Source organism: Procambarus clarkii, chromosome 19, assembly GCF_040958095.1.
Source record: "Procambarus clarkii isolate CNS0578487 chromosome 19, FALCON_Pclarkii_2.0, whole genome shotgun sequence".
NCBI classification, from domain to species: Eukaryota; Metazoa; Arthropoda; class Malacostraca; order Decapoda; family Cambaridae; genus Procambarus; species Procambarus clarkii.
In genome coordinates, this window is record NC_091168.1 from 32,585,552 (window position 1) to 32,599,802 (window position 14,251).

The window sequence follows — 14,251 nt, forward strand, 5'->3', positions numbered from 1 at the left end:
CTTTGCAGATGACACAAAAATCAGTATGAAAATTACCTCGGCTGAGGACATTGAAAAACTTCAAGCTGATATTAATAAAGTTTTCGACTGGGCATCAGAAAATAACATGATGTTTAACAGTGATAAATTCCAGGTACTCAGGTACGGTAAAAATGAGGACCTTAAACATAATACAGAGTACAAAACACAATCAAATGTACCCATAGTAGGAAAACAGCATGTAAAGGATTTGGGAATAATAATGTCGGACGACCTAACGTTTAAGGAGCATAACCAAGCAAATATTGCGACAGCCAGAAAAATGATAGGATGGATTACGAGAACTTTCAAATCCAGGGATCCCATCACAATGGTTGTACTCTTCAAGGCACTTGTGTTGTCCCGTCTTGAGTACTGCTCAGTACTCACTTCCCCCTTCAAAGCAGGAGAGATTGCTGAAATAGAGGGAATACAGAGAACATATACGGCACGCATAGACGCAATAAAGCACCTAAATTATTGGGATCGTCTCAAAGCCCTCCAAATGTACTCACTAGAAAGAAGACGAGAGAGATATCAAATAATATACACCTGGAAGATACTGGAGGGCCAAGTACCAAATCTACACAGTAAAATAACAACGTACTGGAGTGAACGACATGGAAGAAAATGTAGAATAGAACCAATGAAGAGCAGAGGTGCCATAGGCACAATCAGAGAACACTGTATAAACATCAGAGGTCCGCGGATGTTCAACGTCCTCCCAGCAAGCATAAGAAATATTGCCGGAACAACCGTGGACATTTTCAAGAGGAAACTAGATTTATTCCTCCAAGGAGTGCCGGACCAACCGGGCTGTGGTGGGTATGTGGGCCTGCGGGCCGCTCCAAGCAACAGCCTGGTGGACCAAACTCTCACAAGTCGAGCCTGGCCTCGGGCCGGGCTTGGGGAGTAGAAGAACTCCCAGAACCCCATCAACCAGGTATCAACCAGGTATCTACCTTAGAATTACATCACGTTCATGAGACAGGCTTCACCTTATGTGAACCCAGGTCGGTGTTGGGTTTTACAGGTCCCGCTCTAACTGTACTACGACTCTGTAAACAAACTGATCTCCTGGTTCAACCGGGCCGACGAGCGGACGTCCGGGGCCAGATTCACGGAGCAGTTACGCAAGTACTTACGAACGTATACATCTTTCCTCAACCTTTGACACCTTTGGTTACATTTATTAAACAGTTTGCAAGCATGAAAACTGCCCAATCAAATGTTGTTATTGTTATAAACAGCCTTCTGGTGCTTCGGAGCTCATTAACTGTTTAATAATTGTAAACAAAGCCGCCAAAGATTGAGAAAAGATGTACAGTTTCGTAAGTGTTTGCGTAACTGCTTCGTGAATCTGGTCTCTGGACTCCTGTTGTGACTGGGGGTCGTCAGGACATCTGGCGTGTTTTGACTATCGAGTCTCGATACTGCTGTCAGGAATTCCTCACTAGTGACGGGACAGATTGCTACGACGCCTGAGGCACACAGCCCCTGAGGGTCACTGGGGAGTTGATAGACTTTTCCGTTTTCCGGCTGGATCTTCGGGTGGGGGTTTGCCCCTGAGTTTTTTCCTACCACAAACGTGGCCAGACATTTACAATGCTAACCAGCATATATACATTTTCTTCTGCCCTCCATGGACAGGATGAGAGATCTGTTAAACATATAATTCGGTGATTTATTGAATAATCAACCACAGAACGTGATTGTAGTGCTTTTAAAATGCTGAGCTAACCTACAGACATAAATTCACAGATTCACGTCTGTTCTACATAAACAGTGTTTGATGTGTCTTTTTACATACATACATATATATATATATATATATATATATATATATATATATATATATATATATATATATATATATATATATATATATATATATATATATATATATATATATATATATATATATATATATGTCGTACCTAGTAGCCAGAACGCACTTCTCAGCCTACTATGCAAGGCCCGATTTGCCTAATGAGGATGAGAATGAGGCTGCAGGCGGACATTTCATCTCAAGTGAAGCTTCTGGGGTGTTCTGTTTGGGTGTTTTATGCTTGTCAACCCCGTGCGTGTTACCGTTGTGGCCTCTTGGGCCATCAGGCTGCTGGGTGCTCTGAACCTGCTGTCGCGCCTGTCAACTTCTTCCATGAGGAGGATTTCCCGCCGCTCCCTGTGGATGAGGATTCGGTGGCTGTGGATGTGGACGACTCTTTGGCTGCTGCCATGCCCCGTGTGTCGCCTGATGAGCCTCCTGCTGATGTCGCCCCTCCTCCGGAGACTGTCGCCTGTCGCGGTTGCCTCTCCTCAGGAGGTTGTGTCGCCGTCGGGTGTTCGTCCTGCCCCAGTTGCTGTCCTGGATACTCCCGTGGTTCTTCCGCCTGCAGTCTGCACAGCTCCCCCGTCTTCCTGTTCTCTGTCTGTGGTGCCTGTCACTGCACCTTCGCCGTGTGCCCAGGCTGTGCTGGGGTGGCTGTGGGGCCTCCTACTGTGTTCGACCTGGTTCCCCGTGTGGTTGAGAATGCTGCCGTCCTGCGTCCTGCCGTTCGCCCGGCTTGTGTTGACCGGGTCTCTGGGTCAACATCCGGCTCTGATGATGTGCGGCCGGTGCCCAAGTGTTCTCGGAGATCTTCTGATTGGGCTGATGTGGGGGGAATTCGACGATGGTGGGTCTTCCAGTGACGGTGGTGAGGTTCCGGGTGCGTCACATTCTTCGGTGGTGGCAGAGGTCCATGTGCCTGCGGCTGCCAGTGTCGATGTTTCTTCTAGTGAGGTGCCTGTGGAGCTTGCTTCCGGTGCGTCGCCTGCGTCGGATGGTTCTGGTTCTGCATGGGGGGCGGTTCCTCCTGCTGGTGAGCGTAGTGACCTGGTGGTGGTGTTAAAGAAGACTGCTCGCTCTGGGGGTTCCATGCCCCGGTTTCGTCCCCTGGTTCATCGGAGGCGGTTTTGCCGCTTCTCCCGTCTCCGGCCGTTTCTACTGCGTCTCCTGCGGTGTCGGGTGTGGGGTTGAAGTCTCAGTGTCCTTCGTCGTCTTTTCCTGTGCGTTTGGCGGCGGGACAGTTTCGGAGGCCTGCATCCACTTCTTCCGTGTCTTCTGCCTCCCTCCGCTCTGCCTTACCTCGCAACCCGTTGTCGCAAATTTAATGTCAATATTGACTTATTAAATATGTGCATAGGTGACATACTTAACATAATAGTTTCCCTTGAAAAGCTTCATAGAAAACACCGACCTTACCTAACTTACTTAGTATGTTAAGATAAGCATCTTATTGCTTCGTAATTACAATTATTACCTAACCTATACCTATAATAGGTTAAGTAACAATTGTAATTACGAAGATATAAGATGCTTATTTTAACATACTAAGTAGGTTAGGTAAGGTCGGTGTTTTCTATGAAGCTTTTCAAGGGACACTATTATGTTAAGTATGTCACCTATGCACGCAACTAATAAGTCAATATTGACTTATTAAATTTGCGAGAATGGGTTGTACCTCGTTATGCGACTTCTGCCGCCCAGCTCCGGGTGCTGCCATTTCCGCCTGATCTGGTGGTTCCCGAGTTTATGCCCACCCCCCTGAAGCGGGGGGACCGTTGTCCTACCTACAGGGAGTACTTAGTGTGGGAAGCTTATAAGCAGAAATATCCTCTGCATGATTTTCCTGAGAAATATTTGCCTCCCACTGATGAGTTTCCTCCTTTTAAGTGATTTTTTGTGTGTGTGCTATGTGTTGTGGTGTTCTGTCCATTTGTGTGCGTGGGGTGCGGTTGCGTGCATGCGTGTGTGGGAGTATTTTATTTAATTTGTTGTAGTTATGTATTTGTACCTCTCAGTGTGGTTTTCGGGGTCAGTTGGCTTGTTTTGTGTTGTTTCACGGGTTGGGTTGTTGGGTGCGGGTTTGGGTATTTTGTCATTGTACTGCTGTGCTTATTGTTTTTGTTGTCGGCCCTTCAGGCCGATCTTTTATGTTTTTGGTAATTTATAACTTTGTGCCTTTGTAATTTATAACTGTGCTTTTGTGATTTCTACCTTTTCCTTTGTCCTTTATAACTTTGTGCCTTTGTGATTATTGTAATGTGTTTGCCTTACATATGCTTGCCTGTACGCTTAAACTTGTACGACACGTCTTGCACTGTTCTTTTCCTACTATCTTGCATTGTTTGGTTTTTGTTGTCGGCCCTTCAGGCCGGTGTTTTCTGTTTTGTGATTTTGTATTTTGTGTAGTTTTCTTGTGTTTATTTCCATTACCTTCCTGTGTTATATTGTTGTTTACTTTTACTGTGTTCCATTGTGTTTATGCTCATTGTTGTGTTTTTGTTGTCGGCCCTTCAGGCCGGTGTTTAGCGTATTTGTCTTTCTTTGTTTTGTGCTTTTGTATTTGTGTTTGTGTTCTGTTTGTCTGTTCTTGTTTTATTGTATTTATTAACATGTACGCATGTAAAAAAAAAAAAAACATCAAGTGTTTTTATCAGGATTCAAGCAATCGAACTGAAGGTTCATTATTAATTTACAAAGTGAGTCATTATCCAAGAATTCGAGAGTGACCTTCACGTTCACTCGCCGAGGACTGAGTCTAAGTTGAATAGAGAGGAAGGAGGGAGGGGAAGGGTCTGCAGTTGTCAAGCAGCCTCACCCCCCCGTCCGGCCGACAGCCTATCTCGGCGGCTGTCCTCTGCTCTGCTCTACTGGCTGTTCTCCTATTGCTTATTCCTCTCGAATCTACAGCTCCCTCAGTATATATTGGGAAACCTAGTAGCTAACTCCGCCCACAAGTAGATAGCCCCAGGCTCTCTACCAAGCCACTCCTTAAACGTCGGCATGTTTGACGGACATACCTGGCTATCAGGCTACAATTATCAGATTAGCAGAAACCAGGTCAACTTCACACGACCTGACCTTGGTCACTTGGTGGTCATTAACAATGTAGAGGTGTGACTTTCAGGTCGACAGAATGGCGCCTCTCAAATCCTTGTCTGGCTTGACTCATGTACTAAATATATATTAAATAAAACTAAACAAAACACCTTTACGGTGTTACAGACGCTCGCCTCCCTGAGACACTACAGGGGTTCACCGGCCTAACAGTGTATCACTGCCGCAAGTCACAGCAGTTTCCCGCCGACAGGCGACGTGTTTTACACACAATACTTTGCGTTTTACCCCACATGGAGACGCCGGAGCACATTCAGCACTTGTGCCGTAACGGCTCAATGTCCACCAGAACAGCTCGCTTGAACATCCTCTCTTTAGGCGACCCTTGCTGGCGCCCGCGGGTGTGGGTGGCAAGGTGTCAACGGGCGGGAATGGTTGGCGCCGTGACAGGGTGTACGTGGGTGGGTGTAAGTGACAGGGTGTACGTGGGTGGGTGTAAGTGACAGGGTGTACGTGGGTGGGTGTAAGTGACAGGGTGTACGTGGGTGGGTGTAAGTGACAGGGTGTACGTGGGTGGGTGTAAGTGACAGGGTGTACGTGGGTGGGTGTAAGTGACAGGGTGTACGTGGGTGGGTGTAAGTGACAGGGTGTACGTGGGTGGGTGTAAGTGACAGGGCTCCTAAGAACCATTCCTGCATTCAACATTCCATCTGGATTCTAGAACCAGACTTGCTTAACTCTGCCATGTTAGAGACATTAAGGGGTGTTGTAGGACAAATGTAGGGCATTTATACTCATTAGTTTAGTATTTTATATGTATATATATATTTATATATATATATATATATATATATATATATATATATATATATATATATATATATATATATATATATATATATATATATTGTGACGATAATCTCTTTCAAGAGAGATTGAGCCTGCTCTTCCCTACTTTAAGTTACGCCAAAGACACAAGTATAAGATGCTACATTCAAGATACGTCACCAGTAGCACAAAACGTTTTGACCAGGAGGCAAAACGTATCCAAGGTCTCCCCCACTCCATATACCCTCCTCACGCCGGCTCGTCATCAAACCAGCTAACTACCCTTCACCAGCTTGCCTGCTTCTGATTGGTGACTCACCAGCCGCGCACCTGCACCCAGCACCTCAGCGCCCTCTACATGAATCAACGTCTGAGCCTGACCAGCTATCCACTTCAGAATATTCCTTGTGCTCTTACGGATGACATCTCTCTCTGGCATACTAGCTCATTAGCTCGTATACGAAGGGAGGTTTCAGCCATAGCCGATATTCTCAGCACCATTTTTAACATTGTAATTTTGTATTTCACATTGTCTTTGCCTTTTCTTTATTATTTAACTGTAATTTTAACTTCCCGAGATTTGTCTTTATTTTCATTTATGTTTAAAGTAAATATATTAAAGTTTCATTGTTCATATTTTGTGTTTTACGTGTTCCTCCCTCTAACTTATCACAGGCAAGCAGTCTATATTTTTGTGACCAGGCTTTGACACCTGCCATTGGAGGACTGCCGAACATAAACACTCCAACACTTTCCCGTCACAATATAAATATATATATATATATATTAATATATATATATATATATATATATATATATATATATATATATATATTAAAGTTAGGTTAGGTGTTTAGGTTCTGTTGGCGATTATTTGTATTTGTAGTACGTGGATGAAACATTTACAGCAACCCGTCCTCGACTCAAGTCCATTACATTCAGCGGTCAACCCCACAGACGCATTCATAAATTTTAACATAATGTTCATTCAAAACAGGAATTTTCTCAAGTATAAATTAATATTATAATATATTAGCATATTGTGTATATATAGGATAGGTTAGGTGTTTAGGTTCTGTTGGCGATTATTTGTATTTGTAGTACGTGGGTGAAGCATTTATAGCGTTGCGATTCGAACAAAATTCGTCAGTGAAGCACTTGTTCCGGATATGTTCGAACATCAGCAGTTGTGAGTCGTGTGTAAACCGCTTTTCATTCATAAACAGGGGGTTTGGCGGGTGGATGGAATCACTTTTGGATCTTTGTTTGGAGGACGGGCTGTGCTAGGACGGGCTGTTTACCGAGTTGTGGTTCGAACAAAAGTCGTCAGTGAAGCACTTGTTCCGGATATGTTCAGACGTCATCAGTTGCGAGTCTTGGGTAATCCGTTTTTCATTCATAAACGGGATTTGGCGGGTGCATGGAATGGACTTTGGCTTTTGTTTATGAGACAACCCAAATACCTACGTTTTCTATGCATCAGACTCGATAGGTTAGGTGGGTTGCTTGGGTTTGTACGCTTCTGGTTAGGTTAGGATGTTGTGGCAAATCAAGTGAATGGGTTGTGGGCGGGCGGACGGCCCTGGGTACTGTGACACCACCAGCCTAACCTCGACCATTACGCAACACTGTGGTGTAAGTACCTGGGGGCGGCCGGGCAAGTTTTTTGTGGGTGAGTTGACTTACGTTCCTGTTGCAGCATTCTCTGTCTCCCTGGCATGTTGAGCCCTCTCACTCCGTCCTCGTGTTTCAGCTCCTTGTACTCGTGTCCCAGCTCCTTGTCCTCGTGTCGCAGCTCCTTGTCCTCGTGTCCCAGATCTTTGTTCTCATATCCCAGCTCCTTGTCCTCGTGCCCCAGCTCCTTGTTCTCGTGTCCCAGCTCCTTGTCCTCGTGTCCCAGCTCCTGCCCTCGTGTCCCAGCTCCTTGTCCTCATATCCCAGCTCCTTGTTCCCGTGTCCCAGCTCCTTGTCCTCGTTTCCGAGCTCCTTGTCCTCATATCCCAGCTCCTTGACAAGCTCAAAAAGCCACAATGAAGGACATAAAATATATGTTTTTCACCCATAGGGTTATAAACCCACGGAACCGCCTACCCGCCGAAGCCGTAAATACCAAGATATTGCTGAATTTTAAAATCAATCTTGAATAAATCATCATAACAAATGGGGGAGGGCTTTGACAAGCCGCCGGCTTCCTGTCCTCGTCGAGGCCCCTAGTTTGTTAGTGGCCCTCGGGTAAATTAAGGTAAAAAGCCATACTGTACTAGCTTAGTTGTTTGTCATAGTTACACTGAGTGCAGCAGTGTCAGAACTAAGTATTCACCTAGTTGTGCTTGCGGGGGTTGAGCTCTGCTCTTTCGGCCCGCCTCTCAACTGTCAATCAATCAACTGTCACTAACTACTAAGTATTTTTGTTTTTGTTTTTACACACACACACACACACATACACACACAGGCACAGAATAGGAGATGAAGTACTTAATGAAACGGAAAGAGAGAAAGATCTAGGAGTTGATATCACACCAAACCTGTCTCCTGAAGCCCACATAAAAAGAATAACGTCTGCGGCGTATGCAAGGCTGGCTAACATCAGAACAGCCTTCAGGAACCTGTGTAAGGAATTATTCAGGACCTTGTATACCACATATGTAAGACCAATCCTAGAGTATGCGGCCCCAGCATGGAGCCCGTACCTTGTCAAGCACAAGATGAAGCTGGAAAAAGTTCAGAGGTATGCTACTAGACTAGTCCCAGAACTAAGAGGCATGAGTTACGAGGAAAGGCTGCGAGAAATGCACCTTACAACACTGGAAGACAGAAGAGTGAGTGGAGACATGATCACTACCTACAAAATCCTCAGGGAAATTGACAGAGTAGACAAGGATAAACTATTCAACACTGGTGGTACGCAAACAAGGGACACAGGTGAACACTGAGTACCCACATGAGCCACAGAGACGTTAGAAAAAACTTTTTCAGTGTCAGAGTAGTTAACAGGTAGAATGCATTAGGCAGTGATGTGGAGGAGGCTGACTCCATACACAGTTTCAAGTGTAGATATGATAGAGCCCAATAGGCTCAGGAATCTGTACACCTGTTGATTGACAGTTGAGAGGCGGGACCAAAGAGACAAAGCTCAACCCCCGCAAGCACAATTAGGTGAGTACATACACACAGGAAACAACCCGTAACAGCTGTCTACTTATTTATACTTTATAACATCCAGGTACTTATATACTGCTAGATAACAGGAGCATCAGGGTGAGAGAAACTCTACCCATTTTGTTTCATCACCGGGGATTGAACTCGAACCCTAGAATTACGAATCCAGATCGCTGTCCACTCAGCTATCAGGCCCATAACTATGAGGTGAGTTAGCATTAGAGAAAATGAAGGTATTTGGAGGGAGAATGATGTAAATGAGAAAGAGAAGTGGACCAAATATATTACCCCGTGGAACACCAGTCTTAATTGGCAGTATGGGAGTAATGCCATTGTTCAATATAATAATAATAATAATAATTTATTTAAAAATATACAAGGGAATATTGTAGAGAGATTTAATAATGGTTATAGAGAGTGAACATTTATTAGGGCCACTAATACACAAAGTGTGGGAGCCAGACTACAGGTGAGGTTACCTAACTACCCTCAGTGAGGTTACCTAACTACCCTCAGTGAGGTTACCTAACTACCCTCAGTGAGGTTACCTGCTTTACGAAGGCCAATATCTGTAGTTGTTGGGAATTTATTTTAGTCAAAAGATAACTGTGTTAAGTCATGTATATTGTCAGCACGACCATCAGTGTGACTGCTGCCACAACCACCACAACCACAACCCCTCACCACCACAACCACCACAACCCCTCACCACCACAACCACCACAACCACAACCCCTCACCACCACAACCACCACAACCCCTCACCACCACAACTACCACAACACCACCCCACCACAACCACCACAACCCCTCACCACCACAACCACCACAACACCACCCCACCACAACCACCATAACCCCTCACCACCACAACCACCACAACACCACCCCACCACAACCACCATAACCCCTCACCACCACAATCACCACAACACCACCCCACCACAACCACCGCAACCCCTCACCACCACAACCACCACAACACCACCCCACCACAACCACCATAACCCCTCACCACCACAACACCACCCCACCACAACCACCATAACCCCTCACCACCACAACCACCACAACCCCTCCCCACCACAACCACCACCAATGAACTTTACAGAGCCCCGCAATAATACCCCACCGAAACTCCCACGGAGTATATGTGATATGTCAGGGTCATCACCCTGCCGTCTGGTGGGAAGTTGGCCACCCACTCCCCCACACCACCACACAACAACACCACCACACCACCACACAACACCCCCACACCACCACACCACCACACCACCAGTCACTTTCACTTCCAGAACCCTACCTCCCCCAAGGCTGCGTGCGTGCGTGCGTGCGTGCTGACGTTATTATGAAATAATGGTCCCCAAGAGTAGAGTGTGTGGAGGGTGGTGTTCTTGGGCCCCGCCTCTGATGCCCGTCGCAACAACTACCTCCTTAACTACCACCTCTCAGGTTAATGGTCACTCCATATAACAGCTCATCAGTTCCTCTCCCGAATATATTGTTCACGCAATCGACCAATCCGTAAAAAATGTGACCTATTAGCAAAAATTAAAACATTGTAATATTGACGCTTTCTCTGCCTCAATAGGTTAGGTGGGTTGCTTGGGTTACGACGTTTCTGGATTGTCAAAACAAGATTAGATTCAAAATTCAATTTGAATTTGAATTTGAAGAAAACTCTTCAAGAGATCTGAGTGTATTCTCACATCTATACATCTTATCTCATAGTCAAAGTTACACTTTTAAGTTCTATTTCAGTTTATTTGGAATAATTTGTTACAGTCTACTTTCCCTGTTCTTGTTAGTATCATCTACGTCGGAATCATGTCTCCTCTGCTCCTTTTCTTTAGCCTTCTGTGCCAGTCTTTTCGTGTGTCTTTGGACCGGTTTGATATACTTAAGTCTGGAGTCTGATATACTCCAGTACAGGTCCTAAATATTCCTAGGCCTAGTATAGTACATATGTGTACTATATTAAGCCTCAGATAGCGTGCATTAGGCGGAGGGTGGTTAGGTTAGGGTTTATGAGCAACATAAATACAAAACCTTTTCCAGTTTGTCCAAGTTCAATAGTACCAAATTCATTTTTCTAATTGGCCAATACGTCAATATATGTGGACGCTGGTCCATATAGGTACTATATACACCATATAACAGGAGGATAGGTTATATAAACAGGAGGATATTAACAACATCCTCTAAATTGTTCAGTATTTTAACAATTTCGATGAGATGAGCCTTGTCATGTCTGGTTTGTAGCGTAGTGTAGCCCCGGGGCCCTCAACCTGTACTGTTGACCACTCTGGGAGGATTTTTGGTGTTGGGATTAAGACCCATCGGTCCTGGTGACTAACTAGTAAGTTTTGTTTAGTCCTGTACATTACCCAGGACTAAAGGTCAGTTAATTATGAGGAGGGATATAGCGTAGGGTAAGATACCCGCCCTGCGCTTCTCCAGTGATGTGGACAGGGTTCGTATCCTGGCCGGGGAGGATTGACTGGGCGCCAATCCTAAACTGTAGCCTCTGTTTACCCAACAGTAAAATGGGTACTTGGTTGTTTGACAATTTTTTACAGTCAGATCGAGAGAAGGGTTGAAGAAGGAGCCGCCGTGATGACCAACCGTTCACGACCCTAAGAGCCGGGTTAAATAAGGAGCCGTCATGATGAACAACCGTTCACAACCCCCAACAGCTTGGTTGAACAAGGAGCCGCCCTTGCCGCCCACGGGGGAGGAGAACAATACGTGAGAGAGACCTGCGACTCACCTTGTGTGTCTGAGGCAGCCTCCCTGCTCTGGTTCCCTGGGCATTGAGGTCACACCCTAGGCCAGTGCCACACTCACTGGCACTATACACACTACACTGGCACCATACACACACACCGGCACTATACAGGCACTGTACTAGTGTGTATCCTGGTGGTAGAGGACTAGTTATCACCCGCCTGCTACAATTAACACCGTGTGAGCACTGCTGCTGGGGAGGACGTCCCTGGGTACACTGACGACGCTTGGCCTCGCTCCCCACACTCAGGGGCGGGGCTAGCTGGCGGGGCGGGGCTAGTTGGTGACGTAGGGAGGCTCTACCTGGCAGGGCGGGGCTAGTTGGTGACGTAGGGAGGCTCTACCTGGCGGGGCGGGGCTAGTTGGTGACGTAGGGACGCTCTACCTGGCAGGGCGGGGCTAGTTGGTGACGTAGGGAGGCTCTACCTGGCAGGGCGGGGCTAGTTGGTGACGTAGGGAGGCTCTACCTGGCGGGGCGGGGCTAGTTGGTGACGTAGGGACGCTCTACCTGGCGGGGCGGGGCTAGTTGGTGACGTAGGGACGCTCTACCTGGCAGGGCGGGGCTAGTTGGTGACGTAGGGAGGCTCTACCTGGCAGGGCGGGGCTAGTTGGTGACGTAGGGAGGCTCTACCTGGCAGGGCGGGGCTAGTTGGTGACGTAGGGACGCTCTACCTGGCGGGGCGGGGCTAGTTGGTGACGTAGGGAGGCTCTACCTGGCGGGGCGGGGCTAGTTGGTGACGTAGGGACGCTCTACCTGGCGGGGCGGGGCTAGTTGGTGACGTAGGGAGGCTCTACCTGGCAGGGCGGGGCTAGTTGGTGACGTAGGGACGCTCTACCTGGCGGGGCGGGGCTAGTTGGTGACGTAGGGACGCTCTACCTGGCGGGGCGGGGCTAGTTGGTGACGTAGGGAGGCTCTACCTGGCGGGGCGGGGCTAGTTGGTGACGTAGGGAGGCTCTACCTGGCGGGGCGGGGCTAGTTGGTGACGTAGGGAGGCTCTACCTGGCGGGGCGGGGCTAGTTGGTGACGTAGGGAGGCTCTACCTGGCGGGGCGGGGCTAGTTGGTGACGTAGGGAGGCTCTACCTGGCGGGGCGGGGCTAGTTGGTGACGTAGGGAGGCTCTACCTGGCGGGGCGGGGCTAGTTGGTGACGTAGGGAGGCTCTACCTGGCGGGGCGGGGCTAGTTGGTGACGTAGGGAGGCTCTACCTGGCGGGGCGGGGCTAGTTGGTGACGTAGGGAGGCTCTACCTGGCGGGGCGGGGCTAGTTGGTGACGTAGGGAGGCTCTACCTGGCGGGGCGGGGCTAGTTGGTGACGTAGGGAGGCTCTACCTGGCGGGGCGGGGCTAGTTGGTGACGTAGGGAGGCTCTACCTGGCGGGGCGGGGCTAGTTGGTGACGTAGGGAGGCTCTACCTGGCGGGGCGGGGCTAGTTGGTGACGTAGGGAGGCTCTACCTGGCGGGGCGGGGCTAGTTGGTGACGTAGGGAGGCTCTACCTGGCGGGGCGGGGCTAGTTGGTGGCGTAGGGAAGATCTAGCTGGCGGGACGGGGCGGGGCCAGCTGGAAAGGTGGGGCGGAGCCAAGTAGCAAGGGGGCGGGGCCAACAGGCAGCGTCTGACGTCAGTCTCCCGCCAACCACCAGAAGGTCAACATCACCCACTATAGCGTCCTCAGGTGTCTCCGTTTCCGCCTTTGACAGAAAACAGTCACACTGGCAACAGGATAAACTCTCACAGACAGAATACAGCTGTAATAAATTCAGAATTATGTTATGACCCGCCAATGTATATTTTTTTTAATTCACCGATGTTAACGACACATATATTCTATATAATTATATCTCAGTTCTTAGCTGTAAACAGTTATCTGGTTGTTAAAAGGTAAACACCGTGATTGGGCTCCAGTTCTGGGCCTCCAGAACCTCTCGGCGAATTCAATAGTTCCGGGTTGATCTAATTTTGTATCTAGATCACATTAACTACCTCACAATCGCCCACTAAGTGGAGCCTTAATCTAACCAGAACAATGATAAGGAAAAACATATGATAATAATATTGTTATTATTAATAACATTGTTATTTTACAATTTGTCTAAATTATCATGAGCATGAATTTGAGGATGTCATGAGGTTTAACAATACTGTGGACGATAATTGTAATTATATTGTACATTGTATGGAGAGTTCATGATGTATGGCAGACCTCACACGACACTACGACACCCCAGGACACGACGACACTCCAGGACACGACGACACCCCAGGACACGACGACACCCCAGGACACGACGACACTCCAGGACACGACGACACCCCAGGACACGACGACACCCTATGACACGACGACACAACGACACTCCAGGACACGACGACACCCTATGACACGACGACACTCCAGGACACGACGACACCCTATGACACGACGACACTCCAGGACACGACGACACCCTGTGACACGACGACACTTCAGGACACGACGACACCCTATGACACGACGACACTCCAGGACACGACGACACTCCAGGACACGACGACACTCCAGGACACAACGACACTCCAGGACACGACGACACTCC

At 47.8% G+C, this 14,251-nt stretch overlaps 1 protein-coding gene across 2 annotated transcripts in view; it reads right to left on the reverse strand.

Moving 5' to 3' along the window:
• Positions 1 to 11,800, reverse strand: part of LOC123757449 (solute carrier family 53 member 1) — a 74,363-nt gene extending 62,563 nt beyond the window's left edge. For both annotated transcript variants that reach the window (XM_069327251.1, XM_045741075.2), the window contains exon 1: positions 11,664 to 11,800. The gene's annotated coding sequence lies outside the window, so the exon portion shown is untranslated. The remainder of the gene's footprint in view (positions 1 to 11,663) is intronic.
• Positions 11,801 to 14,251: the final 2,451 nt, after the last annotated feature.